The 26,705-nt window shown below is 39.0% G+C and overlaps 1 protein-coding gene and 1 long non-coding RNA gene across 2 annotated transcripts in view; one reads left to right on the forward strand and one right to left on the reverse strand.

Moving 5' to 3' along the window:
- The window catches only part of sema6ba (sema domain, transmembrane domain (TM), and cytoplasmic domain, (semaphorin) 6Ba), a 196,094-nt gene that overhangs the window by 95,994 nt on the left and 73,395 nt on the right, over positions 1 to 26,705 (reverse strand). The window lies entirely within an intron of this gene.
- LOC135765053 (uncharacterized) lies at positions 18,897 to 20,016 on the forward strand. Its single transcript, XR_010540412.2, has 2 exons — positions 18,897 to 19,299; positions 19,804 to 20,016. It is a non-coding gene; the product is annotated as an uncharacterized lncRNA (long non-coding RNA).

Raw genomic sequence — 26,705 nt, forward strand, 5'->3', positions numbered from 1 at the left:
CCTTCAGAGAACGTTAGCCAAAGTTGTGAGAAAGTTCTCTGTTTGCTGGGAAGATGCAAATAGACGGGATCTCGCGCGAATGATGCGAATTGGATATGCGATATTTGCCTCAAACGCATCTTTTCGCAAGTTGAAAATATTCAACTCAAGCGGAAAATTTGCATGACACAAAGTTAAATCCTGCGAGTAATCTAGAACGATGCTTCGCGTTTAGCGTGGTCACAGCATTAGTGAACGCATGCATCTGAGAGGCATTAAGTGAAGCTTAAAAAAATTAGGAAACACTTAATAAATAGATTCGATCAGTATAATGCAAAAGCATTTTTATGATATGAACTATAAGCTTTAAATCTCTGAGGATTCTGAAAAGTTTCTCTATTACAGATCTGTCAACTTTCAACAGGTCTTGAGTGATGCAGTTACTATCACTAAAATGAGATGAAACCACGTCTGATGAAATAAAGACATCTCTCGGGACGGATAGAGAGAGAGGATGAATCGAACGGCACGAGAGAGACAGAAAACTAATTGAAAGGCATCTGGATGCCTTCGGTGTAAAGTTTCAAAATTAATATCAAGCCTTTTGAGGCTTCAAAATTCACAAGCCAGAAAGCTTGCTCAAAGGCATTAGCGAAAGAAACTCATACTCAATTAGCATGTGCAAACAAAAAGTTTATACACTGTACAGACAACACAAACAACATTGTCAAAATATTAAGAGGTCGTAACCTATTCTGTTTTATCTTTAGTGGTTTATTACGGCTGGCGTCACTATTACACTTAAGGTTAGGAAATTAAACAAACAACTTTCATTCTACACATGAATGTTGCCTCGTGCTTGTGCTATTATAATCAAACAGACTATTTTTTGTGTAACAAGTAAATTTCAAAGGGATAGTTCACCCAAAAATGAAAATTCTGTCATTATTTTCTCATCCTCATGTTGATCTAAACCTGTATGAATTATTTTTTTTTGATGAACACTAAAGGAGATATTATGAGGAATGATGCACACAGCTGATTGTAATCATTGACTTCCATAGTAGGATAACAAATATTATGAGTAAAAATACTACTTACTGGTTGTAGATTTCCTATCAGATCCAAAATAGCTGTGCATGTTACATTGTGACAAACAATCCGTGTGAAAACACACAAATAGAGATTTCCCAATTTGCTTTTTGCAGCTCAGTTTTGATCTGGATCTGTCGAGAGTGTTTTGAACCCATCAAACCCCAACATCTTAAAAGAGCAAAGAAAATCCGGTTTTCCATGATGTGACTCCTTTAAGCACCAGGAGAGAGTGTGCGTGTCTTTACGTTTACAGGCTGTTTATGAGAGGACACTAAAGGAACAAAAAGACTGGTGGGCACATACAGCTCCTTAATACCCTGCTATATCTCCTAAAGAAACCATCCATTGTCTGGAGCCTTCAAAACCCCTCTCTCCCTCTCTTTAATCTCTCTCACCCCCCACTCCGTTCCAGTCTTAACCCTTGTGCCTAGAGGAAAGTTCAAAGGTCAGGATAGGTATCCTCCCGTCGGGTCCTGTAACCTCGAACGCATTTCCCGTACAAAACACGTCTATAATTTGGTTTAAGGAGGTCGTGACCAAGCCAGAGACACATTACGTTTTGTGATAGCTTTAAATTAAGCCTAATAGGCAGTGATATCACCTCAATTGTTCCTTGTTAATGGAACGCATACACACACACACCTCACAAACGCTCGCACTTCCTTTCTCTCACACACTGAGCAACGAGGTCTGAATAACACTGAAAGGGTCCAAGTCTCTGTTGGCAGGCTAGCAGCCGTGACAATGAAAAGCTTGAAACAGCAGTCTGAGATGGAAATCCCTTCATAATGCCCGTCAAAAGCAAATGACGTCACAAATTGGGACAATGTTACCGAGGTTAACCCTGTCTATCCGCTAAGCTGAGAAACTTTAAATGCCTTGAGATTGAGCCTCACCAAAGCATCATGAACTTAGACCACAAAACAAAGGAATTCATTACAGATATTGAACAAAGATTACTTCCAGTAGATAAAGATGAGGTTGAAGTACTCAAGACCGATCTTGGTCTCATTGGTCTCAAGAGCATTTTTGAAGGTCTCTTGTATCGACTATGTCTTGTCTTGGTCTCAGACTAAAGCTGCATTCAGACTAGCAGCGACTAGCAGTAGCAGAGCGACACAATTTCATTGATTTCAATGGAAGATTGCCTACTTGCGGCGACAAAAACGACAGTGACGGTTGGTGACTGGATGGGGCGTGTCCAGACGCCCCACAAAGTCGAGAAATGTTTAACTTTATGCAAATTATGAGTGAATTTTGGGAGCGACTACCAATGAGAACGAAGCAGTGAAGTTCACGTCATCCGAGGACTTTTGCCTGATCCCACCCAACACTTCCTTAAAAATCTCCTGCATTCTGTCCAAATAAAGGCCCTAAAACACAACTTAAAAAATGAATGGGGAACATGTAAAAAATGTTAACAACATTTATAAAAATGGCCACAAAATTGACATTTATGATTGACATTTAGACAAAATTTGAAACAAACATTTCTGCTTTATTTCGGTAATAAAATTGTTCCCTAATGTTTGCATTTGTTTGCTTAAAATGAAAATACTTTTGTCTTTCTTGGTCTTATGGGGCTTTCACATAGGATACAGTGTGTGCTGCGCTGCCGTATGAAACCCATTCATTTCAATGGCTTGCGCCACGTGAGGGCGTTTTTTTGTTGCGTCGAGCAAAAAGTTTAAAATAGTTTAACTTTTGCGCTGCGCTCTGTGACGATTACCCGCGCGGCCAATAGAAACAGGGCATCCAAAGAAGCAAATCAAAATGGACGAAAAGCACAAATCGCTTGGCTACGCTGAACCCAGCTGCGAGCGCAGCGGACACCTATGTGAAAGCCGCATTAGCCCTTTAAAGCGGACATATCATAAAAATCTGACTTTTTCCATGTTTAAGTGCTATAATTGGGTCCCCAGTGCTTCTATCAACCTAGTAACTTAGTTTTGGTAACATTATCTGCAATAGGTGATTGAAATTTGGCTCCCCTTGTGATGTCAGAAGGGGATAATACCGCCCCTTAATCTGCACTATCAGCACAATCATTTATTACAGAGATCAGCTCATTTGCATTGAAAAGGACACACCCAAAAATTGCACATTTTTGCTCACACCTACAAAGTGTCAATTTTAACATATTATAATAAATTATCTATATGGTATTTTGAGCTAAAACTTCACATATGTACCATGGGGACACCAACAATTTATTTGACATCTTAAAAAAGTGAAATGTCCCATTTAAAGTCATGGTCTCAACTCACTTTGGTCGTGACTATAAGTTATACAGGTCCTTTACAATGCTATAGAAGAACCAATTTTGTAGGGATCCACCGATACCACTTTTTTGGAATACGAGTACGAGTACTTGCATTTCAGTACTTGCCGATACCGAGTACTTAATAAAAAAACATGATTTAAATTTACAGGTAACAGCTTTAGTCATATAATTTAACAAAAAAACAAAGGACTAGTTTTCCAGTTTGTTGTAAACTCTGCCTCTTTGGACAACACAAGAGGCATTAACCCCTTACACGCCGCTCAAACATAGACATTTCTCAGACCGTGGTATCGATTCCAGGTATCGGGGGACTTTTAACGAGTACGAGTACTTTAGAAAATGTGGTATCGAGGCCGATACCCGATACCAGTATCGGTATCGGTGCATCCCTACAATTTTGGCTGAATAAAAACCTGTTAACATCTGAAGAACCTTTCTGTTTAAAAAAAACAATTGTAGTGAAAAAGATTCTTTAGATTTAAAAATGTATTAAAAGTTATACTTTTTTACAAAGTACCTCCTAAATCTGTTGTTGAAATTTCAGAACGTGATTTTTCTGATGTATTGAAGCCAAGGGCGTAGATTTGTTTTGAGCATGTGGTGATACACGTGTTTTCATTATTCATTGTATAAATATTGTGGATTTGGGGGGAGGGATGCTAGTTTTGATTATTAGTTGGTCACCCCCTCATTCTCCCCAGTAAACTACGCTCTTGATTGGGGCACTTTATCTTTAGACTCTTAAAACCATCCAACTAAAGATAAATAAACACCTGACAAACAGTACAGACACATCTTCTTCTATCAATGCCCTTTTGATAATTCAACAATCTTACCATTTACATAACTGAAACCATCAAAAATACGTCTCAAAGGTCAGAAACTCAAAGCTTTACATTTGCCAGACCAATAAAACAAACCGCAGCGACTGCTGCTCCGACATCCCGCTGTCCACAAACAATCCAGAGAGTGCCGTACGGCATTTAAACACAAACCAGGAGAACTGGATATTTTCGTATGGGGTCTCCTGAGGCATCTTCTCGTGCCTACATAAATACACACAGGATGTCATAGCTCAGTCGGGTCCGAGCGATTTGTCAGCGTGCTTCAGACTCTCTGCTGGTGACCTCTTTATATGGTCTGTGGTAGGTGAGGCTTAACGCTGTGGAAACAAGCACAGCTCTGTGTTTGATAATGAAGGCAGGCTCTGTTCTTGTGTTTTTAATGAAGGACTAATAGATAGAGTGAGATGGCCTGGTGAGATATCACACATGAGAAAAATAATGTAGAACAAGAACAAGATACAAACAAAAGATCAGATCGGTCCACACAATGCTGCTACTTGCTGTAACACCATTATACGCAAAACCATCGCAAACCTTCACAAAAGAATATGGATGTAATTGAAAATAGCAGATTTGTATTTGTGCTGTCACATTTATCATTTATTTACCTCAGAAAACATAGATTATTAACCCACTGAAGTTATTTGGACTACTTCAATGATGGATGTATGCGCTTGTTGAAGCTTCATCATGTATATTCCCATATAAGAAAGATAAGATGATTGGATTTTTAATGAAGAAAACTCATAAACTGGGGTCCAGTATAGTGATGGGAACACTGTACTCTCAAAACGCACCGTCTTTCAGATAAGATGTTAAATCCCAGGGTGTCTTTTGAAAAAGAGTACGGGTGTGCCCCGGCATCCTGGCTATATAAATGTAACAAATTATTTAAACATGACATATTAGGGTATAGTCTCACAGATTCTCGTCTGACAGCAATAACAGCGCGTTTTAAGCGGGTGTGCCTCATAAGTCTTGAAAAGTGAAGCCTCTGGCTCTTTGATCGCCCCCTGGTGGCTGGCTGCAGTACAAGTCATAACCCCTTCCTCTCCATTCAAACAAATGGAACTCTGCTCTAAATAAAAAAATTATTTACACTTCCAATAAAAGTTTCCGAAAGATAGTTTTAGTCCTTTTAAGTAGTTGTTATCACATTGATATATGTTCAAGTGTTCATTTTTGTGATAACTTTCATTTTAGCTAGTTATTTGATGCTATAGAAATGGGGCGTGTCGTTAAGATTGGCGTGGTTTAATTGGTCGCGTGAGCGTTTGGGCGGAAGTTTGATACCGCGGCTCCGCCTCTGGCTCCACGGACGATTCCTTCTGCGCATGCCCTGGCTCCAAACTGACGTTTTTACGTAACATGGCGGCGACCGTGGACGGACATTTTTGGCTTCAATTCATTACAATGGAGGGAGGCGACGTCGCGTCGTCCATCTTTTTTTACAGTCTATGGTTTTAAGGTGCCAAGAACAGCTTAACCGAGCTTTGCTTTGTCTTTATTTCAGATTCCTTCCAGCTATTTTGGTGTTAGGAAGAACCAATAAATATAATAACCAAATATTTTTATCTTTGAACATCAAGCAGTGTAAATGTCCACGTTCCAGTTACACAGAATTAGGTATTATGGTGCAAACAACAAAAAATGTGATGTCCACGTATGTGGACACACCGGGGTTAGGAGGTTAATATAAAACATTGGTTTTACCTGTGTCTTTCATGATTTCCCTCGGGAAAACTCTTTCACAACATCATCAAAATCCAGTACAAATTAATTGGCCATTAACTGAGTGAGACATTTAAGTATACCAACCTATTTTTGTGTGTGACTGCACAACATGTTTTTTACTTGCTCTCAACGTTGATTTATTATTTATTAAAAAAATATTTGTTATTTATTTATTTATTAAAAACTCTTTATTTCACCCTATTTAGCACCATTTATTAAAATAAAAAATATATACACTGAAAAAATATTCATTCGATTTACTCAATTTTTTTAAGGTAAGTGGTTGCAATCAATTTATTTAAGCTACATTTAAACAAAAAAGATTAGTTAAGTACTAAGTACTATATTAAATGTAGCTTAAATAAATTGATTGCAACCACTTACCTTAAAAAATTTAGTAAATTGAATGAATCATTTTTTTCAGTGTATATGAAAAATGTACACACAGTAAAGTTGCCAGGGCCCCCTGCTGGTCCAGTGCCCTGGGCACATGCCTTAAACATCTAACTTTAAAATGTTTAATGTAATAAAACAAACTTTATACAATGAAAAAAGTAGGGCTGGACCAGAATATTCGATTATTCAAATATTCATTCCATGGGTTGACATTCGATTTTCAGTTTTGAGATTCAAATATATATATATATATATATATATAATTTTTTTACAGCGTTAATGCAGAGCTTTTGCCAAGCAGGAAGTGCGCTTCACGCTCCCGCTCTATAGGTAGTGCAGAGACCAACATCCATAGCAAACAGCCACCAAACGCTAGCCTGGTATAACCAGACTCTCGTACATTCATTTCATTTGTAAAGAGAGTCTGGCCACGCTCCATTGCAAAGCGTAACTTCCGTTAAGGAGGGTCCTCTGTTGAAGTTTAAAACTATTGGATCTGCCCAGAGTCACTCAGGATCTGCCATAGGCAATAGCTAACGTGTGGTCGTGACGTATATCATGCGCCGAAACCGTCCGGAAACAACAAGTCCGAACGATCAAACCAAAAAAAATTAGCAAACATTGTTCTTGCTCCGGCTTTAACTTTTGTATATTCGGCAGTTTTGCAACAACGGACCGAATAGCTTTTCTCACGTCTTTCTCCGCTGCCATTACTGAACTACAACTCAAACTGACGCACAACCTCAACGTCATCGTTCTTAGCCACCCCCCTCTGTTCGCTAATTGGACCTGCAGATTTTTGCAGGAGAAAACGAAACTCTACACAGCAGTCCCAGACGTAGTACTGAAGCGAAATGAAAATTAAGCAGAAGCACGTAGGAGGGCGGAGCCAGGCTAACCAAACGCCACCAGTAGAAGATCGCCTCGAACGTAAACCGCGCTTCCTGCTTTGGTATTCACGCTAATAGTGTTGTAAATAACGTTCAGTTTCTTGCAAAAACTGATTGATTTGCTTCACAAGACGTCAATATGTCACACGGAGTTATGGGGGATAACTTTTGTATTGGATATATATGTTTTAGCTCTTAAAGTGTGCGGATCAGTTAACTTGCATGACGGAGCACTGGGGTTTCTGCTAAATATCTTCTTTATTGTTGTACTGATGAAAAAAAACATATTGGATGGTGTAAGTATTATAAATAAACTTGATTTTGAAAGTATGCTACCGTTTTATTACAGTTTGTTGAACTTCGTTCATTTATTTTCGTTGTTTTATTTAAATAGCCTACCCTTTACGTTGTCAGTAATTACTGTGCTGCTAATTTCTGATACGGGAGTGTTTGTTTGTTGGAAAAATGTTAGGCTGCCTTATTAAAAGTATTGCTCTTGTGTTTTGTTTCACTAATGCTGTTCTCGCAGGAAGCGTGAGGCACGCCTTTCCGGCTTGCGCTGTTCTGTAGTTTATTAAAAGTTTATTAATTCTAAGTGTGTCACATGTCCATATTGCACGAAAAAAGGCACTACCCTTGGGTCCGCAGCAACACATCTGCCACATAATAAAACTGTAGACACACACACACACAGAGATTCCTGCCTTTATTAAAGAGAAAAATATCCTGAGCCCCTCCTTCCGAAGCTTCGAATATTCGATTTGATTTCTACCAGAAATCGAAGCTCAAAAAATGGTATTCGGAACAGCCCTAGAAAAAAGGCACAACATATGCAGAACAGGCAGCTTTTTTTTACCAAATGTAAATCTCTACCATTTGATATGTGTGCAAAAACGTGTCACGTGCAAGTGAAAAAGAGTGTTTTAAAACTCGTAGCAGCAGATTCAAGCAGTTGTAGTTATGTACTTGTAAAATTATTTGTGTGAAAACATTCTACACATATACAACTCTCATTGCATAAATGCACATGCTGTTTTGCAAATGTGCAATTTTTGATGCAGATGCTCAAATGTGTTTTACACCATATTCACCCCAACAAATGTAGCTAAAAACAGTGTGTGAGTTTCTGATTCTGTGTTTCATAAAACAGGATTTGTGCAGCTGCACTGAATGATTCATGAAGTTATAACTGTTGCGTTTGTATTTTTAAAGCAACACCAAAGAGTTTTTTTTACCTTAAAATAACGTTTCCAAAAAACTTTCAGTCGTTCATCCACTCGATACAGGGTGAACGGCACTTTCACATTCGCTTTGCAGCCCTCTATCGGCCAAAACCGCCCTAAAGAAGTTTCCAACTGTCGGGTCGCGGTCCTGTAGTTCGAGTGAAAACTACAAAAACTTGCGTTACGGCAGACCTACAATCCAATCAGAGCCAGCTTTGCTGCAGTAGGCTAAATTATTTACGACAGTGGTAATGGACAATTCCGCTTCCAACCTGTAGGGGGAGCAAAGAGCAAAAACTCTTTAGTGTTGCTTTAAGAAAGATATTTTCATCTGCAACTTACTTGCACGTGTGGCTCGTCTTTACAACTACAAATTCCACTGTCACGGGCACTCAGGTATTTTGCACCAAAAATACCTCCATACTTAAACCTTCATACTTGCATTAGCAGCTCAATTTTTGTGCACAGTAAGTCATCTGCCAAATACATAAATGTAAGTAGTAAAAGAAGTAAGATTTTCCGGTGAACTAACCCACTAAATGTCTCCCTGCTCTACCTACTGATTAGCTTACGGCTGTTGAGAATCAGATTTATTCATTAATGGATTTTCCAATATGAACCATCAGTGTTCAGAATGTCAAACAGTGGATGTGATGGGGTCGCAGTGATGAGCTCATTACAATTCATACGAACACAAATCTCTCACCTACGGCTGGAGTCCAAAGAAACTCACAGATATAACAGCCACATGGCATGCAGGAATGGATAACAAGTACCTACTAAAAATGTATCATGGTTTTACCATGGTTTCCTGTGGCTTGCTGGTGAGAGATGTGCTATTACTCTTCTAGACTTAATATGTTCCCATAACAGACTATAAAAAAGTGGATTAAGACTTTTATTGAAGATCCTGAGCCAGTCTATGGACCAGATACAGTATACCTTACTGGCATCACTTACATTTTCTATACAAAACTACCCTGGATATGTATCATCGTGATCCATGTTTTTTTATACACATATTATATGGCATTGACACGTACTCTATTAATAGTGTTTTTTTTAAATTACCTCAAACATACCATATTATTTATGCGAAACATTCAGTACCATGACACGGTACATTCACACAGGGCATAAGCGTTAATGCTTCTCATTTACTTTGAATTGGTGACGTCATGCGTTAGCGAACTGAATTGTGGAATGCACAACGCATGCGTCAGCCAATCAGATTGCCTTATAGAAATAAGCTAGTGCAGAGCCAGCCAATAACATTTATGCAAGACCGGGGAACAGAGGAGCATGTGTTGCGGCCACTGTGATTGGCTGTTGGCCGTGCTTCAGACATGCCTTCTGTCAAGCGTTAAAGGGATAGTTCGGCCAAAAACGATATTAAACCCATGATTTACTCACCCCCAAGCTGTCCGAGTTGCATATGTCCATCGTTTTTCAGACAAACACATTTTCGGATATTTTAGAAAATATTTTAGATCTTTCTGTTCATTAAATGTAATGCTACGGGGTCCAGCAATAGTCCACGACCTTCAAGTCCAAAAAAGTGCGTCCATCCGTCACAAATTAAATCCAAACGGCTCCAGGATGATAAACAAAGGTCTTCTGTGGGTAATCCGTGCGGTGTTGTTGTAGAAATATCCATATTTAAAATGTTATTAACGTTATAAACTACCTTCCGGTAGCGCCGCCATTTTGGAGTGATGCGCATTCAGGATGAGAGCTTACGCAGCGTACAGAGTTTCTCTGCTGCTGCTCTGTGCCCCCGCCCTCCGAATTTGTCATACGTCACTAAGAAAAGTGCGTACACTACGCTAATACTCTCTCCTGAGTCTAAGATGGCGGCGCTACCGGAAGGTAGTTTATAACGTTAATAACATTTTTATTATATTAATATCATTTTATATTAACATTTTAATATCGTTTTTGGCCGAACTATCCCTTTAACGCTTATGCCCAGTGTGAATGTACCGTGAGTGTCAGGTTCCGGGAACGTTCCCAGAACAAAAAATAAAGTTTCATTTCCATAAAGAACACATGGGGAACCAAAAACAAACCTTAACGGGAACATTTCACAAGGCATTTTTAGGGTGTGAAATAAATCTTTGGTGTCCCCAGAGTACATGTAAAGTTTTAGCTTAAAATATCATATAGATTATTTATAATAGCATGTATAGCAATTTAAATTATAGTTAAAATTGTCACTTTGTTGGTGTGAGCAAAATTTGTGTCCTTTTAAATGCAAATTAGCTGTTGGATAGTGCAGATTAAGGGGCAGTATTATCCCCTTCTGACATCACAAGGGGAGCCAAATGTCTATGAGCTATTTTTTCACATGCTTGCAGAGAATTGTTTACCAAAACTAAATTACTGGGTTGATCTTTTTCGCATTTTCTAGGTTGATAGAAGCACTGGGGACCCAATTATAGCACTTAAACGTGGGAAAAGTCATATTTTCATGATATATCTCCTTTAAAAATAATGTTCTGGGAACTAATAAATGTTAGCTGGATGGTACACGTAAAAAACCCCATGGTGTGACTGTATTATGAGATACCGTCACTGTACCGTAACATCTCCAAAGTACTTTTCACAAGGAAAAGTATTGCACATATGGATCATTGCTCATGTTTTTATACAGAAAGACACTAATGAGAAACGTCTTCAAAGACATAGCCGTGCATACGAAAACAAAATATTCAGTGTGCGGAGTGAAAAACAACTTTAAAAACCGATGGGAAGAAATGTGAAGGGAAACTCATCAGTTTTCCTGTCAAACTCTCCGTGTCTCTCTCTCACGCAGACATGCAAATGTAGTTTTCCTCATCAGTACTCTTCAGACGTACACAACAACACACAGGTTCACCTTTAGCTTGTAGGAATCTATTAAAACCCCCTTCACAAAACACACACACACATCTCTATTCATTTCGCAATCCAAAACGCAGTAAACATTTTACTGATTTGCATCAGTCTTGATGAAGATCCCAGCCGACAGTGACTTTCCCGTATATCCGCTATGATTAATAACTTCCAGTCAGACTCTGAAGTCATATGTGGTTATGCATGCCCGTATTTGACAAAACAAGGCTGAGACTCCATTCAGGATTGAATGTAGCACAGATATGATATATGTAGTCATATTACAGCGCCGCTTACAACCTAGATTACGGGTGTCTTATGTAAGCTTCTTTAATATACTTTATGTAATATTGGACTCTTAAAGCACATTGTAATAACTAGCCTGTCATTTAATGTGGCGGATATGTGTGCGAAATACAATAAACCAGAGAACATTTGCAGCACAAGCGGCTCTCACAACCGGCAGATTCGGCAAACGTCCCAATAAGCGCATTACTGATATTAACAATGACCGAAAATGGTATATGAACCACCACTGGGACTTATAAATAAATACATTCAGTTTAAAACTACTTAACCAAACCACACTACACTATATGGAATGCTGCTATTCACCCAACCTTCTCCAATGTTATGCTCTGGAAGAAATCTCAACTGCAATTTCCAATATCTGCTTTCAGAATTTTTAAAGGAATATCAAACTTAGGACATATTTGCACAAACTTGGGTTAATCTTTAAAAATATATTTATTTTAGAGATAACTGAAGGCATCATGATTTAGGGTCATGACTAGGGTGACCATACGTGCCATTCTTCCCGGACGCATCCCGTCCAGGATTTTGTGTTCGTCTTCCGGAAGTCGTATTTGTCGACCGCATATGTCAAAGAGGATTATTATTATTATTACAGAAAAGCAACCGTTACATTTTAAGGTAAGAATGAAACTACGATTGTATATCTTATGTTTTTAACTGAATGGCGTATGCGGTCAACAAATACGACTTCCGGAAGACACACCGAAATCCTGGACGGGATGCGTCCGGGAAGAATCCTGGACGGGATGCGTCCGGGAAGAATGGCACGTATGGTCACCCTACTCATGACCCTAAGAAAATTGCTTGGTCTAAACCAGGGATGGGCAACTTCGGTCCCTGCAGAGTTTAGCTCCAACTTGCCTCAGCACATTTGCCTAAACGTTTCTAGTATGCCTAGTAAGACCTTAATTGGCTGCTTCAGGTGTGTTTAATTATGGTTAAAGCTAAACTCTGCAGGACACCGGGCCCGCAGGACCGAAGTTGCCCATCCCTGGTCTAAACCAAATCTCCTATAGTATACGGCAGTGTAAGAAAAAGGAAAGTCATCAGATTCACAGGGATGCACATGTTCGTAAAATGCTCAAGGTGAGTGCACTATAATTGCTTTGGATCCCTTACGAAAATGAATAAAAAACCATGGTTACTATGTTTACAAAGACCATGGTTCTGCTATATTAACCATGTTTAATCATGTTTTCCAGCAGTAGGCCTATAGTATGAAACACAAATACAAATTCATTATACAGTAAGAGCTCACACGCTGTACTTGCATTGCCTACTAAAACCCATTGATTGAACATCCTCATTACAATGTTTATTGACTGATTTGTTAAGGTTAGCATTATCATGTCCCTATTTAAAGGTCGCTATCTACTAAATAGCACAGTTAACCCAAACAAATCAGCTTGGTTTTAACTAAGCTGGTGTAGCAGGCTGGTTTTAGAAGGGTTTTGGACACTTTTTATCTGGTCAAACTGGAAGACCATCTGACCCACCAGCTAAACCAGGACCAAACCAGCATGGACCAGCATGGGAATTATGCTGGCCTATGCTGTTTTTTTCAGCAGGGTAATCCAGCGGGACAAGGCTGGAAACTTGGCCAGCTTGTCAAGGCTGGTTTCAGCTGGTTTAAGATGGAAGTGATTGGTTTAAGCTGGTCCTCCCAGCCTGACAAAGCTGAAAATGAGGAGGTGGCCAAAAACCCTCTAAAACCAGCATGCTCAACAGGGTCATGTAGTCTTCAGTCTTTGATCTACGGTACAACAGACTATATTGATAAGCTACCATATTTCTAATGTTGGGTTCACACCAGACACGTTTGAGGCGTCAAATTCATGTCTACCATGCGTAGTTGGACGCTTGAACATTTTGAGTTTACTCACTTCATTCTAACGTGAAAGCCAAGTTCTAGTCATCGAGACATTCACGCGGAAATTTGCGTCATGGAAGGGGCTTCTGCAACTCCTGTAATCACTACTAGAGCAAGTTCCTGATTGGTTAACGTGGCACGTTTTTCCGCCAAAGTACACATTTTTCAACTTGCGCGTTTCCCGTGGCAACCCTAAATTTGCGCGAACAAGGCGGAATTGCGTCTACCGCGCCGTGCTATTCGCGCCCGAGACCTCCAGATGCAGGTCAAAGCATCTTCACATTGACTTAACATTGAAATCACTCGCGCTTGATGCCTCTACCATGGCTGGTGTGAATGCAGAATAAAGCTACGTTCACACTGAAGGCAAATCTGACTTTTTTGCACAAAATTCACGAATTCAGCGAATTCACGCATTTTAGACCATAAACATTTTTTGTGTCATACAGCAAACATCTCCTCACTCTCTGCTTGCTGCCTGTCCGCTGATCAAACTCTAAAAAACGCGATCTCTGTAGACAGCCCAGGCTTCACAAACTGCAATAAACACACAGTGGCCAAACCTAGCACCACGAAACAAAACAAAGTGTTCCAGCCAATAAACGACAAGAAGGATTTGGGGGTGGGGGTTGGGCGCGTTCTTGAAAGCACGGAAGGGAGGGGAGGAGTTAGCTACGCTCCATTTGTTTGAAAACAGTTCAAACATCAACAGAAAGTGACGTCTCACAGATTCGCTTAGAACGCCTTTAGTCGGATACATATCTGATTATTGAAATGCGACTTCAGTTTGAACGACCAGATCACATTTCATCCAAATTTTATGTCATTAAAATGCGACATAGCACTGAGGAGGCAGGAAGATGACTGGTCACGTCTTCTTCTGCTCACACAGGTCACTTCAGGGCCGTATATGGTTGACCCGAGACTGATGGCAGACGCATTTAAATGATAATGTGAACAACAGCGCAAAAAAAACCTGCATCTGTGCATTAAAGACCTGCAGTGTGAACTAAGCCTAGGATGCACAATATTACAAATGAACTAGAGAAAGACAGACACAAAGAAATGTGAGTCTGTAGCTGCTTTAAAGACCCTTAAGGAAGTCATTTCCTAAGAGACTTGTAGGGTTGAAACAGATTTTTAATGGTCTGTCTGTGTCCAGTGTAGGGCGAGATGGTCTCGCTATATTTGTAGTGTTGTCATCCACATCTCCTTGTCCGCCAACATATTTAGCTTGACCTCAATGCAGTCGAACAAAGCCGCATTTGAAGATGGCATGTCACCGCACGTGAAGATGGCGAATGAGTTTACAGCCCACTCGGCACAAGGTCTTAGGGGGGCAGACAGTGAGGAAATGAATCAGGGCAGTTTTTATGGCGTCAGCTGGTTTCTGAGGGCAAAGGGACCACATGGTGATGAATAAGGGAGAAAGTGAAATATCAGCTGGAGAAGAAACAGAATATCAGTGCTATAGATTAGGATGATACCTAAAGCGCTTACATTGATCTAAGAGAGAAACCGTTGTCGCAGCAGCTTACGTAACAACGGAAAATGAGCTGTTTAACATACGGTGTCTCTGCTTATCTCATGCTAATTTTGAGTATCTATAGAGTAGTAATACTCCCTTCATATATCCAAAGAGTCTTTAGTTTTATCAGATTTATAAAAGACAGTTCAGCTCTAGCGTTTTTTTCCGAATAAACCGTAGCTCCTTAAGGCGCACTGCGGGAGGAGCGAATCACAAGCAAGCAACACACACAAAACATTATCCCACTGATAATGTTGATTCACTACATGTTTGTCATTTACATTATATGCACTTACGTGCCAATTACCAACAAAACACAGACATTTGATGCAGTTTTACTTACCGCATTCAACTCATGACCCGGTTGGGACCACCCCATTTCAACAAAATTTCAACACACAACTCGAAATAAACTTTCTGAAACTTGTATGAACCCAGGCGAAGTGCACCACAAAACAGTGTTGCGCTGAAAAATACAGATGCTATGGCCATGAATTGACCACAAATTGGTTCTAGTACTTATAATTATATTTATGAGACGATACACTGTCTACAAATGAAACAATCTACAAATAATAGACAAATCAAACAGTCAAAATAATGATGGTGGCATTGGCCAAGTGGACTGCGCATTGACATAATTACATCATAGATAATAATTCAGGCGCTAGTTTAAATCCTAGGTCGTGGTCCTATTAAGTAATTTTTATAGTTAAAAAATAAATCAACACATCGTAAAATGGTAAAAACCCTGGCAACCCACAACAGCACCTGACTATGATGGCTGGATATATTGTAGTATGGTAAATTATTCATAAGGGACATGCGAGGGTAGACTACATAATAAGTGTTGTCCTTGACTATTAATGACATTACTTCAATGAAGAAATGGAAAATGAAGATCAGACCAGATAAAATAATAATAATATTAAGCGTTCATGCAGAAGCTCTCCATATCCATCTCATCAACACACCATTATTATAAGCGAAGGTTATAGCAGGTTAAAACCTTCATTTCTACAACTGAAGGACCTGCTAGCAGTGTGTATGTGTGCAGTAATGCGCTGTGCTGTAATAAAGGTGTTTATGAGTCTGTTTTATGAGTTAGATGCTTTATAGAGGGTGTCGGGTGCCCACGGGACACAGACTGTCACTGTTAAGCTTCTGCTGCTAACTAACTAACGCTTTAAAAAACATTTTAACGAAACAACTTACATCATTTGAGAATTTTTGAGAGTAAATAATACAGTCGTCGAGTTGCTTGAATGTGGCATTTTTAAATTAGTGATAAGGTTTTATTTGTTAATTTCAGTATAGTTATTAATTTTTCTAAAAGTTTAGGTTGGTTCTTGCATTTGGAAAGGGACATTTCAATATCTTAAGTTGGTTTGCTAGTTCTGGCTAAATGCATGCAAAAATTCTTAGTCAACCTGGTCTGGTTTGATGGTTTTCAAACACAAATCTAGATCCAGAATACCATCATCTTAAGTCCTGCAAGATCATGGCTCTTTAATTATCAATGTTCAATATTGCTATGGTTTCTATAAAATAAAAGTTTTGGGATATGCAATACAGTAGCTTGAACATTCTGAAACTATTGTCAATATTATTATTACAGTATTCACTGTAGCTGCTAGAGCATTACAATAGCAACGATAGGTCATGGGTTTCGGAGTGTCTACACTGTAAAAAATCCAATTAATGAAATGTTGGAAGGGCAAAAATATATAAGTTAAACCAATTTTCTTGTTTGGGCTTAGTTGAGTAGACATATTATTTTAAGTCTAGATACATCTGTGTTTAAAACATTAAGTGAATGGTTATTTCCAAATTCAGTCAACATTCAGAATGGCTATGTTGACTGAACTAATTAAGACAAATCTGGGCCCGGTTCCCCGATAACGTTCACTCTTAGCGTGCTAAGAAGACTCAAAAAGATATATCTTACCAAAGTTGTTGATGTTCCTAAGTGTGTTCCCCGAAGTGTCTCTTAGGAAGCTTCTTAACACGCTGCCTCTAAGTTCGACGTACAATGGCGCTGTCCGAAGTGAAGGTGCTGAAATATTTGCGATCGATCACTCAGGGATCGATTACTCAGGGATCGATTTTCCACTTCACGCGAAGGTTCATTACGACGTTAAGAAAGACAACACGTTATATACAAATGGAACATTACTCAAATTATTCCAGTCACATTTATTTTAACATAGTTTAAGTTATCCGTAAAATATAGACTTTTAATTAAATGATAGAGGGATACCCGGTTCGGTAGACGAACCGGGTATCCCTCGCTATTTATCCACCCTCCTTATCCCGTTGTGCCACTTGTGCAGCTTCTTGACATGGGTTTTGACTTTAAAAAAAATATGTAATACACTTTTATACGAATGTTAAGGTACTTTACAATCAGAATTGATTGGCAAGCAGCTGCATTATTTCTGTTTAATGCGGTATTTTGCTTACCATTAATGTTTTCAATAAAAAGCAACCTAGTTAGATAGAAAATATGGTCTGAGAAGATCTAGCAGCTCCATAATGAGTTGTCTTGGAAGGCGATTTTTTTATTTAGCCACGTCAGGCAAAATGTCAAAAGGTTTAAGGGTTGACGAATAAAAAAATTGGCATGGACTAAACAGTTACGCGGCCGGTGTTGTGTGGAAGTCTGTTCCCCCTATGTTTCCTTTTAGTGTAGTGTTTTTATAGCATTTTTATCACATTATACATTTATTCTGTATATACATTGAAAGTTTTAATGGCTACTGAGATGTATATGTGTGCATTTATGTAATGTATCTTGACTGTTCTTGATTGTAAGTCAATTATTTTTACAGTATGAATCATATTATATGTATAATATATATTTATTATGTTTGGAAACATAACAGTTTTAAAACAAACAGAGAAAAAAAGAAAAGAAAAAGACAGGCTATGTTAAAAGACATGAAACTGTCAAATATGAAATATTTAATAAATTGTATAATAGAATACATGATATTATTGCTTTTTAGTATAACCAATTGAAATCTTTAATCTTTCTAAATAAATTATTAATGTAACGTGATGAAAACGCTATAAACATAGAGGGAACAGACTTCAATGAGGAACAAACAACGGCGCCGTCTTTGATTCATTAGTTCTGATACCAAATAAAGTCAACTGCATAAATAGTCCTGTATCCATTGCAAACATATTTTATTATAAGTCTTAAAAATGTCCATAACATAAAATCATTGTCAGCATACCATAGTTTGACTTGTACTGTGCTGCGCTGATTTCTAAAGACTGCGGCGATAGCGTTTTGCGCTCAAACAACGCTAAGAGAGAGCTAACAAATGGTCCAGACCAACCTTACGAAAGTGTTACTTACAGAAGATATATTTAGCGTACGAATGTTTTGGGAATCGTGCCATAGAGTTAAGAGAGAGGTTAAGGAATAGTTTAAGAACTACTTAGCGATAAGAACGTTTTGGGGAACCGGGCCCAGGTCAATATGTGGACTTATGACAGCTATGTTTCCTGACAACAAAATGCTCACAATATTACTGTTATTTGGTAACAAAATGTAATTTTAAGAGTTGTTCAGGCGTGAATGTATGTGCTTTAAGTTTAAATATGCGGTCGGTTAATATAGATAGCGTCTATTTAAAAATGTGCTCAGACACTTTCGGACGGAGAAGAGCTCCGGATGAGCTCCAGAAAATCACAGACACTTAAGCGCTCACACCCCGCCCAGCGCAGCCTCGCCTCGGCAAGCCCATCAGAAACCGACTGCTGGCTCTGATATATCTGTGGCGTTTAAACATGCGATTTAATTCATTTTAATTTCTTATACTTAATAATAAAAGGTTTACCAGTATGTTTTAAATCATATTTTAGGATTGCACTTAAATGATATCGCTGTTGAATGATATTTCATATCTTTCACATTTGTTATAACTGGGCTGCGTACTGCCTGCAATTTTGAACTTCAGAGCTGAAGGTGCGAGTGGAGAAATAGTCCCAATATCATAACAATCTTAAAACTTCTAAATATACCCGTGTGTGTACCCGTGTGCGTGCGTGTGTGCGCGCGCGCGTGCTCGCGCGTGTGCATGTATGTATGTATGCGCGTGCGTCTGTGTATTTTGAATTTAAAATGTTTTAACTCGGAAGGATCTGGATCACAGGTCATTTCATCTGAGATCAATCCGCACGCAACAGCTGGAATCACTTACTGATTCACACAAGGGAGGACACAAGTCAGCCGTTTCCTCAAGTTCACGTCAGGTAAGTGGTTGTAATTAAATATTAATTTTAGAATATATTAATTGGCAAAGACGCAAATACTCGACGTTTTTGTAATTATATTTTTGTAAAGATACATTAGAAGTGTGTTATGTTACGTGACCGAAGTAAAGTGGAGCTATTTTAGTTAAGATAAAAAGCCTGGATATAGGGTTGGTTTACCGGACAAAGTTTAGAACTCTATTCCTTTATTATAATTGGGACATTTTTACAAACAAACCTTATATAATACAATACTGGCGTGCATTTTGAGACAAAACAATAGCACTCATATGTTAAGAGATGTCAGTAAGTTATTTTAGTCAGTGAAAAGCCCTGTCCGAGAAAACCGCCCAATAGTGTTTAATTATGTGTGATGTCTGAGGGAAATTTGGCCTAACATTAACGTTATTTAGGGAATAAAGTCTTTCACCGTCAAACTTTATTATATTAAACATGTTATTTATGTATGTGTGTGTGTTTATATTCCTCTGTTTATCAAACCAGAGCGGAGATGATGTGAGGGGCAGACCAGAAGGATACATAGCGAGACAGTCTCCGCTTGGACTGGCTGAGGAAAGTCTCCTAAATGGCCCTGGAGATGTTCTGACTGACTTTGGAGGCTTTTTGGACTGTTTTATGCCCTCTATTTAAAGAAGACTTAATTCTGTATGTTCAGTCTGTATGATAAGTGAATAAAAAGCTTTTGTTTTTATGTGACTGAAGTTAATTATTTTGTTTACAACACCAGCATAAATTATTTGATAAATAATTTAAAAATGTTATTAAAAAAATCCCAAATAATAAATATGAATTGAAGTAACACATAAAACATTGAGTGAATACTTACATTTTAATTGACAGAGTCTTTACTGTAAGTTTTTAAAGATTCAACTGATTAAAACATTTTAGTTGAATGAACTATAAAGCTAATTGAGCCAACATACTTTTTTATATTTGAGTCAAATTTGGGCCAACTAAAATACATCAATCCAGGTAACACTTTGGAGACAGAAATTGAGTGAACGTAAAATTTCTGTGGAACTAGTTACTAAAAAATAATTCATTGAGCCAACAATTTATTTTTTACAGTGTATTTACACTAAGTACAAATACTGTCCCTTGTTGGCAAATTCCATTTACACTAGCTCCGCCCACCAAGGTATGCCGCATGACGATTAATCGCAACTAATCATTTGCAGAATAAAACTGGCGGCTCGTGACTGCTCATCCGAGGATTCGCTAATTCAAAATAAGTGTTTGGATTGTCACATGTGTGGTTCCCTTTTCCAAAATATGTGTTCTGCGCTTTGAGAGATCGTGTGTGCATCAAGTGTCATGCCAAAATAAGTGCCTGCTGCAGACACGTCAAAACAGTTTATGATAAAAGAGACGCTACAGTACCCACACATATATGATGTAAACAAAAACTTTTATTCTGCAAAAATTTGTTGCAATCAATTTTATGCAGCCCTGAATCCATCTTTTGCCGATCTCGCTCTTTTCCTTTTTCCTATGACATATTACATCGAAAAGGCATGTTTTGTTAAAAAAATTAAACATTTTTAATGTGGGAAACGTGTGTTTAGTAAGAATAAAAGTATTTATTGGGTAGGGTTAGTGGTGGTGTAGGGAGGGCTTTTATTCTCTCAATAATGCAGCATTGATTTAATTATTTTTAATATGTACACTAAGGGGCAAATAGTATCTGCCAATATAGATAAAATTTTATTTAATTTAATAATTTTATTTGTTAAAGGTGACATAGAATGATTGAAGGGTGTATTTATCATTGTTCTGTGATGTGACATGTAGACAACAAAATTTTGGTTGGGTCTATAACGCCTTAGAAGCTTCATAAAAGCCTCTCTCAGAAAGCTATATTAGGGTGGGGGATTTTAAACGCGTGGTTTTGCATCTATTTAGTGTCCCTTCAGGCTTAACTGGCAACCTCATTATGAAATGCAATCACTTGACGCTGATTGGCTGCCTTTGCTGCCACTCAAAATAATGTAAACTTTGCCATCTTTAGAACACGGACAGACCAAAATATTACAGATTAAAGAGCACCCCTCAGAACGTGACTTGCCATTTAGCCTTGAACTTCGCGAACACTGCTGCAGTTTACTTTCCTTTGGAGGCGAGAGGCCGGATGTATGAAAATTATTTTGAAGGGGAGAGAATTTAATGAGAGCCGGGGGGAGAGATGCATTTTACGTAATATGTATCCATTGTTCAGATTGGGCCATTTTCTGGCGGACATTTCTAAAGAAGGAATTTCTTTGAAATGCAGATGTTCATAATGTTTAGCACTTTTCGTATGTTTGTGAATGCGGGTAGACTACCGTTATTCAACTTAGACAAGGTAAAAAGGTATTTTCATTCTATGTCCCCTTTAAATAAAACTTATTTTCACAAACTGTAGATAGCATATCCCTTAGAAATTGCATATATTATCACTTAGTGTAAACAGAAAATATGTCTATATTTTTACTTAGAGTAAATGGTATCTTATGCTATTTGCAGTTTACATTTACATTAAGGCATTTAGCAGGCCGACTAAGGCCGGTGACACACTGGATGCATGGCGTGAGCGTCTCAGCTGCGTGGCGTGTCCGTTTTTAATTCGGCTTCCATGTTAACAGGTTAGAGCTTGCAGACTGCCTGCATGAGACGCGCGGAAAACGCGTGCTTGCTAGAAATAGAACCGACGCCTATTTTTCACGCCACACGCAAGCATCTTGGAAGCGTTTCCAGCTAAAATATATGTCACCTATAGCAACAGCAGCGCATCAGCGCCGAGTCAGGCATGCTTCTGGTATGTACAGACACAGAAAACGCGACGCAGCCGCCACGCAACTGACACGCAACAGATACGCCACGCATCCAGTGTGTCACCGGCCTAAGGTAATAGTTCAAAAGGTGCTTATAACAAGATACAAGTTTTTGTTATTTCTAAAAAGTACCTATTTGAGAGAAAAGAAAGACTCTTCACAGTTTGGTTTAGGGAGAACAAGGATAAGTCACTGGCCAGTGCACTGAATCCCTTACAAGAACCAGAGTCCCACTCCCGACCAGTGGATTTAACATTACAAAGTAGGCTATTTATTAATGTTTTTATTGCAGAGGTAAAAGAGTTGTAAAAATAAACAGCTGTCTTCTTGGTGTTCTGGAAAGCGCCAATGTGTTATCACACGCAACACAAATTTTCAGAAGTAGCCAACATTGCAGAAGTCTTATAAAGGCAATCAAAATGGATGAAACAATCAGAAAGCAATTTTTGTCTAGACCTCTAATCTCTGCGAATAAAAATCAGCCAATCAATACAGACAGAAACAGCTCATTTTGACGAGCCTTAAATCATCAGGTAATCTCATGGCAATCCCTAAATATTTTATGCAATGACTAACTTTAATCCCAATCAAGTTTCAGTGCGATCTACATTTGATTCTGGGTTTAAGGGCGGGGTTAAGGGTGGGGCTTCATTATTATTGCTTTATTCAAATAATCGCTTTGGTACGATGAATTCAAATGACTTAATAACCTCGTAAACTATTTAAAAGTTCCCGTGAGATCACACTGGTTCAGCTTTATCTCCCAACAACAATAAGACTCATGGTTTAACTGTTTCTCTGTTGTAAGAGTTACGTACCATAGTACAGTATTTATAATGTTCTTGTAGTGTGCAATATGAATGCATGCTCAAGTGCAGAAATAGTATGGTAGTATGCAAGCACAAACATAAGAAAACATACTTGTGCTGTGTTTTATAGGCTATATTTATTATATACTGTAAACGAATGCAGAATATCCTATAGACATAACTGGCTGATGCTATCTAAAATAAACAAGCAACGTTATGAGGTCACGTTACAATAATGTATTGAACTACTGCTTTAGACATTTAGTACCGAATACTAGGCAGTGTACAGTGTGCCATACTAAAAAACAGCTTTGGTTCCCTATCTGGGGTAGATACATGGGGTGTGTTTACTATTTCAAAGCCAAGAATCCTTATTACTGCTGCTTCACTCGTATTTATGACAGCTTAAATTCTGCAGCAGGCTGTAAATATGCACACAAGACACACACAAAACTCAAATAAATATGAGATAATATAAATAAGAAAAGATAAAATGCAGGAATGTGCTGATAAAACTCGAATCTATCTGTCATCACGAAGAAGGATTTGAAAGTTTTGTGTTTGTGCTGCATACAGACTTCACATGCACTGCAGTCTTCAGATCTGTTGGTGTCACAATAATGAAAGTGCGGTTGAACACGCAGACATGCAGCAAGCTGTCGGCCCCTATTTTGCAAACTCCCTGTTGATTTTTCCATTTCCTATTTATGTGTCATCAGAAAATGCCGTTGTGAGTGTGATGTTTAAATAATGAGACAGGTTGAGATCTGTGGCTCAGATTAATAATTAATGAGAGGAGCTAATTACCCGAGCGCACACTGAGAGGAAGCCTCATCACGCACTCTTTAGATAAGCGCCGTGTGCTCTTAGATGGCGGGAGAGACTTTAAATAAATACTCTTTAAGTAAATACTCAGTTCTGTGTGTATCATAGATCAAGAGACTATCGCACCTTAATGGATTTCTCAGGCTTTCCTGCTTTCCACCTATAAAACACTTGATCGTGGTTACAAAGTTTTACTTGAAATTTGGGGATGTGTTTTGACTGGCGGTGAACCTCACTTCATGTCAGAGCTCAGACCCATTAGAAAGAAAAATCACAGAGATCTCCGAGGCATCAATGAGATTAAATGGGGAGCAAATGGAAACTTTTGCTCCAGGGTCTCAGATGTTTCACAAATGTCTTTCAGTGGAGAACTTGACAATGTCACAAACTGAGCTCAGATTTGCCAAGTCTGCGATTGAAAGTCAACATTATTGAAGATTTCAACATAAACTCAAACACTTCTAATCTAATTTCCCCAAATCCTCTGGGGTAAATCATCTCCACTTTATTCCAAACCCACAACAATGTAACATTATTGTGCACTGTGAGAAAAAGTTGCACTGTGAGTTTCCTTGCTTTTATGTGGGCGGTACCCTTTCAAAAAGTACACCTTTGTACTTAAATGGGCGATTTCCGGGACAGGGTTTAGATTAATCCAGGACTAGGCCTTATGCTGGGTACACACCAAAAGATTTTTTACATCTTATAAGGATAAAACCTCATCGTTTTGCACCTATAGTGTGCCATGATGTGTCAAATAAAGCACACCACACACGAACAGATTTTCAACCAGAGTCTAAAACACCGAAAATCTCGAAAGACTTCAGAATAAGCATGGCGGACAATATGCAGGAAGAAATTTCAATGATAGTGTTTGGAATGATTTTCACCGAAAAAAGAAAAGAGTTTGGGTAAAGTCATGGAGACAGTGGGAACTTGGTGCATCTCTGCTGTCCACATCCACTTTACTTTGTGCTACATCACGACTGCTTCCGTCTTCATCTCGCTTTCTGATTGGATATTGTTTAGTTTCACGTAATAATCTCAAGAGCGTGCGTGCGTTTGTCCTCGGGGTTCCCCCCACATCAGGATTACGGATCATAAATATTAAACATGTTTAATATTTACTTTTCGCGATCTGGGCGGCTCCGACGTTCTTCCGATCAGGTTCAGACACTCTTAACACACCTCACACAAAGGGAAAATCTGTAAAATAATATCTAGAACCATCAAGACAATCGGGACACAGCTAGGATTGTCAGAAGGGGGAAATCAGCCCAAAATCAGTTTTTGATTATCTTTTGGCGTGTACCCAGCATTAGTTATATTAGGACATTTAAGTCGTTTTTACAAACAAACCTTACAAAAAACAATACTGGTGTGCATCTTGAGGCAAAACAATGGCACTCATGTATGTTTAGGTCCACTATATTGCCAAAAGTTTTGGGACATCCCTCCAAATTGTTGAATTCAGGTGTTCCAATCACTTCCAGTGAAAGGAAGTCTTAATTCTTCATATTACCAAGACATTTTGGACAATTTCATGCTCCCAACTTTGTGGGAACAGTTTGCGGATGGCCCCTTCCTGTTCCAACATGACTTTGCACAAAGCAAGGTCTATAAAGACATGGATGAGCGAGTTTGGAGGTACTTGAGTCCTGACCTCAACCCAACAGAACATCTTTGGGATGAATTAGAGCGGAGACTACAAGCGAGCCCTTCCCGTCCAACATCAGTGTCTGATCTAACAAATGTGCTTTTAAAAGAATAGCCTATAGTGTATGTTTGTACAAGGTGTTTTTTAAATGAAGTCAGCTCAAACATGCATTTTAGTCTGGGACTAGGATAAGCCCTGTCTGGGAAACCACACCAAAGAAGTACTTCAGAGGTACACAGTGTATTATTGGTATCAAATGTATACATATCTGTGCCTAAATGGTACATATTAGAACCTTTTAAAAGGGTACTGCCCCAGTGACAGCTTGGGACCATTTTGACCACTTTTGCATTGGCAACAAAAAGGGTAAATGTCTTAAATTAGGGCGCACTCACATTATCCAAACCAAACCATACCCCAGCGCGATTGTCACCACTCCCTACTCCCCCAGATGCTCGCACTCACACTGTACTTTTATCAATTCGATCCCGGGCGCGCTTTCGTCATTAAGATGCGATTGTTTTGAAAAGAGCTCTCTCTTAACACTGGAACCCACCGTGATGATAAGTCTGTGTTTTTTATTCAGAGTCGTTTGGTGCGCGATTACAGACAGGCCTCTCACATGTCATCATTTTGCTTAGTTGATCTGTCACGTGTGCAGCTCGGACATTCACGTAACCCCGCTGCTCGCATCAAAAGGTTTTTACGGAGGCAGATGAAGGTGAGTGGTCGCGCAATTTACATGTTCACCTTTTGAATCGTGCTCAGGCGAGATTGCGCTCACACCACTGCCTTCCACGCCTGAGCCCAAGTGATCCGGGCTCCAGACCACCTCTGCAAACCGGCCAGGGTGCGATTAACCAATCCGCGCCCGGGCGCGGTACAGAGCGATCACACTAGTCAAACAAACCAGGCTTTGGGGGGTCAAATGCGCCCGAGCGCGGTTTGGTTTGGATAGTGTGAGTACACCCTTAAACAAAAACTTTCTTAATGCACCACTCTTGTGTAATAGCCTCTTTTGCAAGTGTATTTCACCTTGTTTAAAATCCCCTTCCTTAAAGTTTCTTCACCGTTAATGATTGTAGCTGTAAGGAGGCCACGTCCCATAACCTTATAACAAACTTTAAACCTAGTTTTCCACTCAGATACCTAAATGTGATAAATGCATGGGCCTGTGTGGCACTGAAACATTCCCCTCAGGTCTCAATGAAAGCCAGAGACGGTTAGATCCTCTGTCAGAGCCTTAATGTAATAAGCAGGTGAAGAGAAAAGAAGGAAATAAGA

The sequence above is a fragment of the Paramisgurnus dabryanus genome, chromosome 6 (genome assembly GCF_030506205.2).
Source record: "Paramisgurnus dabryanus chromosome 6, PD_genome_1.1, whole genome shotgun sequence".
Lineage (NCBI taxonomy): Eukaryota > Metazoa > Chordata > Actinopteri > Cypriniformes > Cobitidae > Paramisgurnus > Paramisgurnus dabryanus.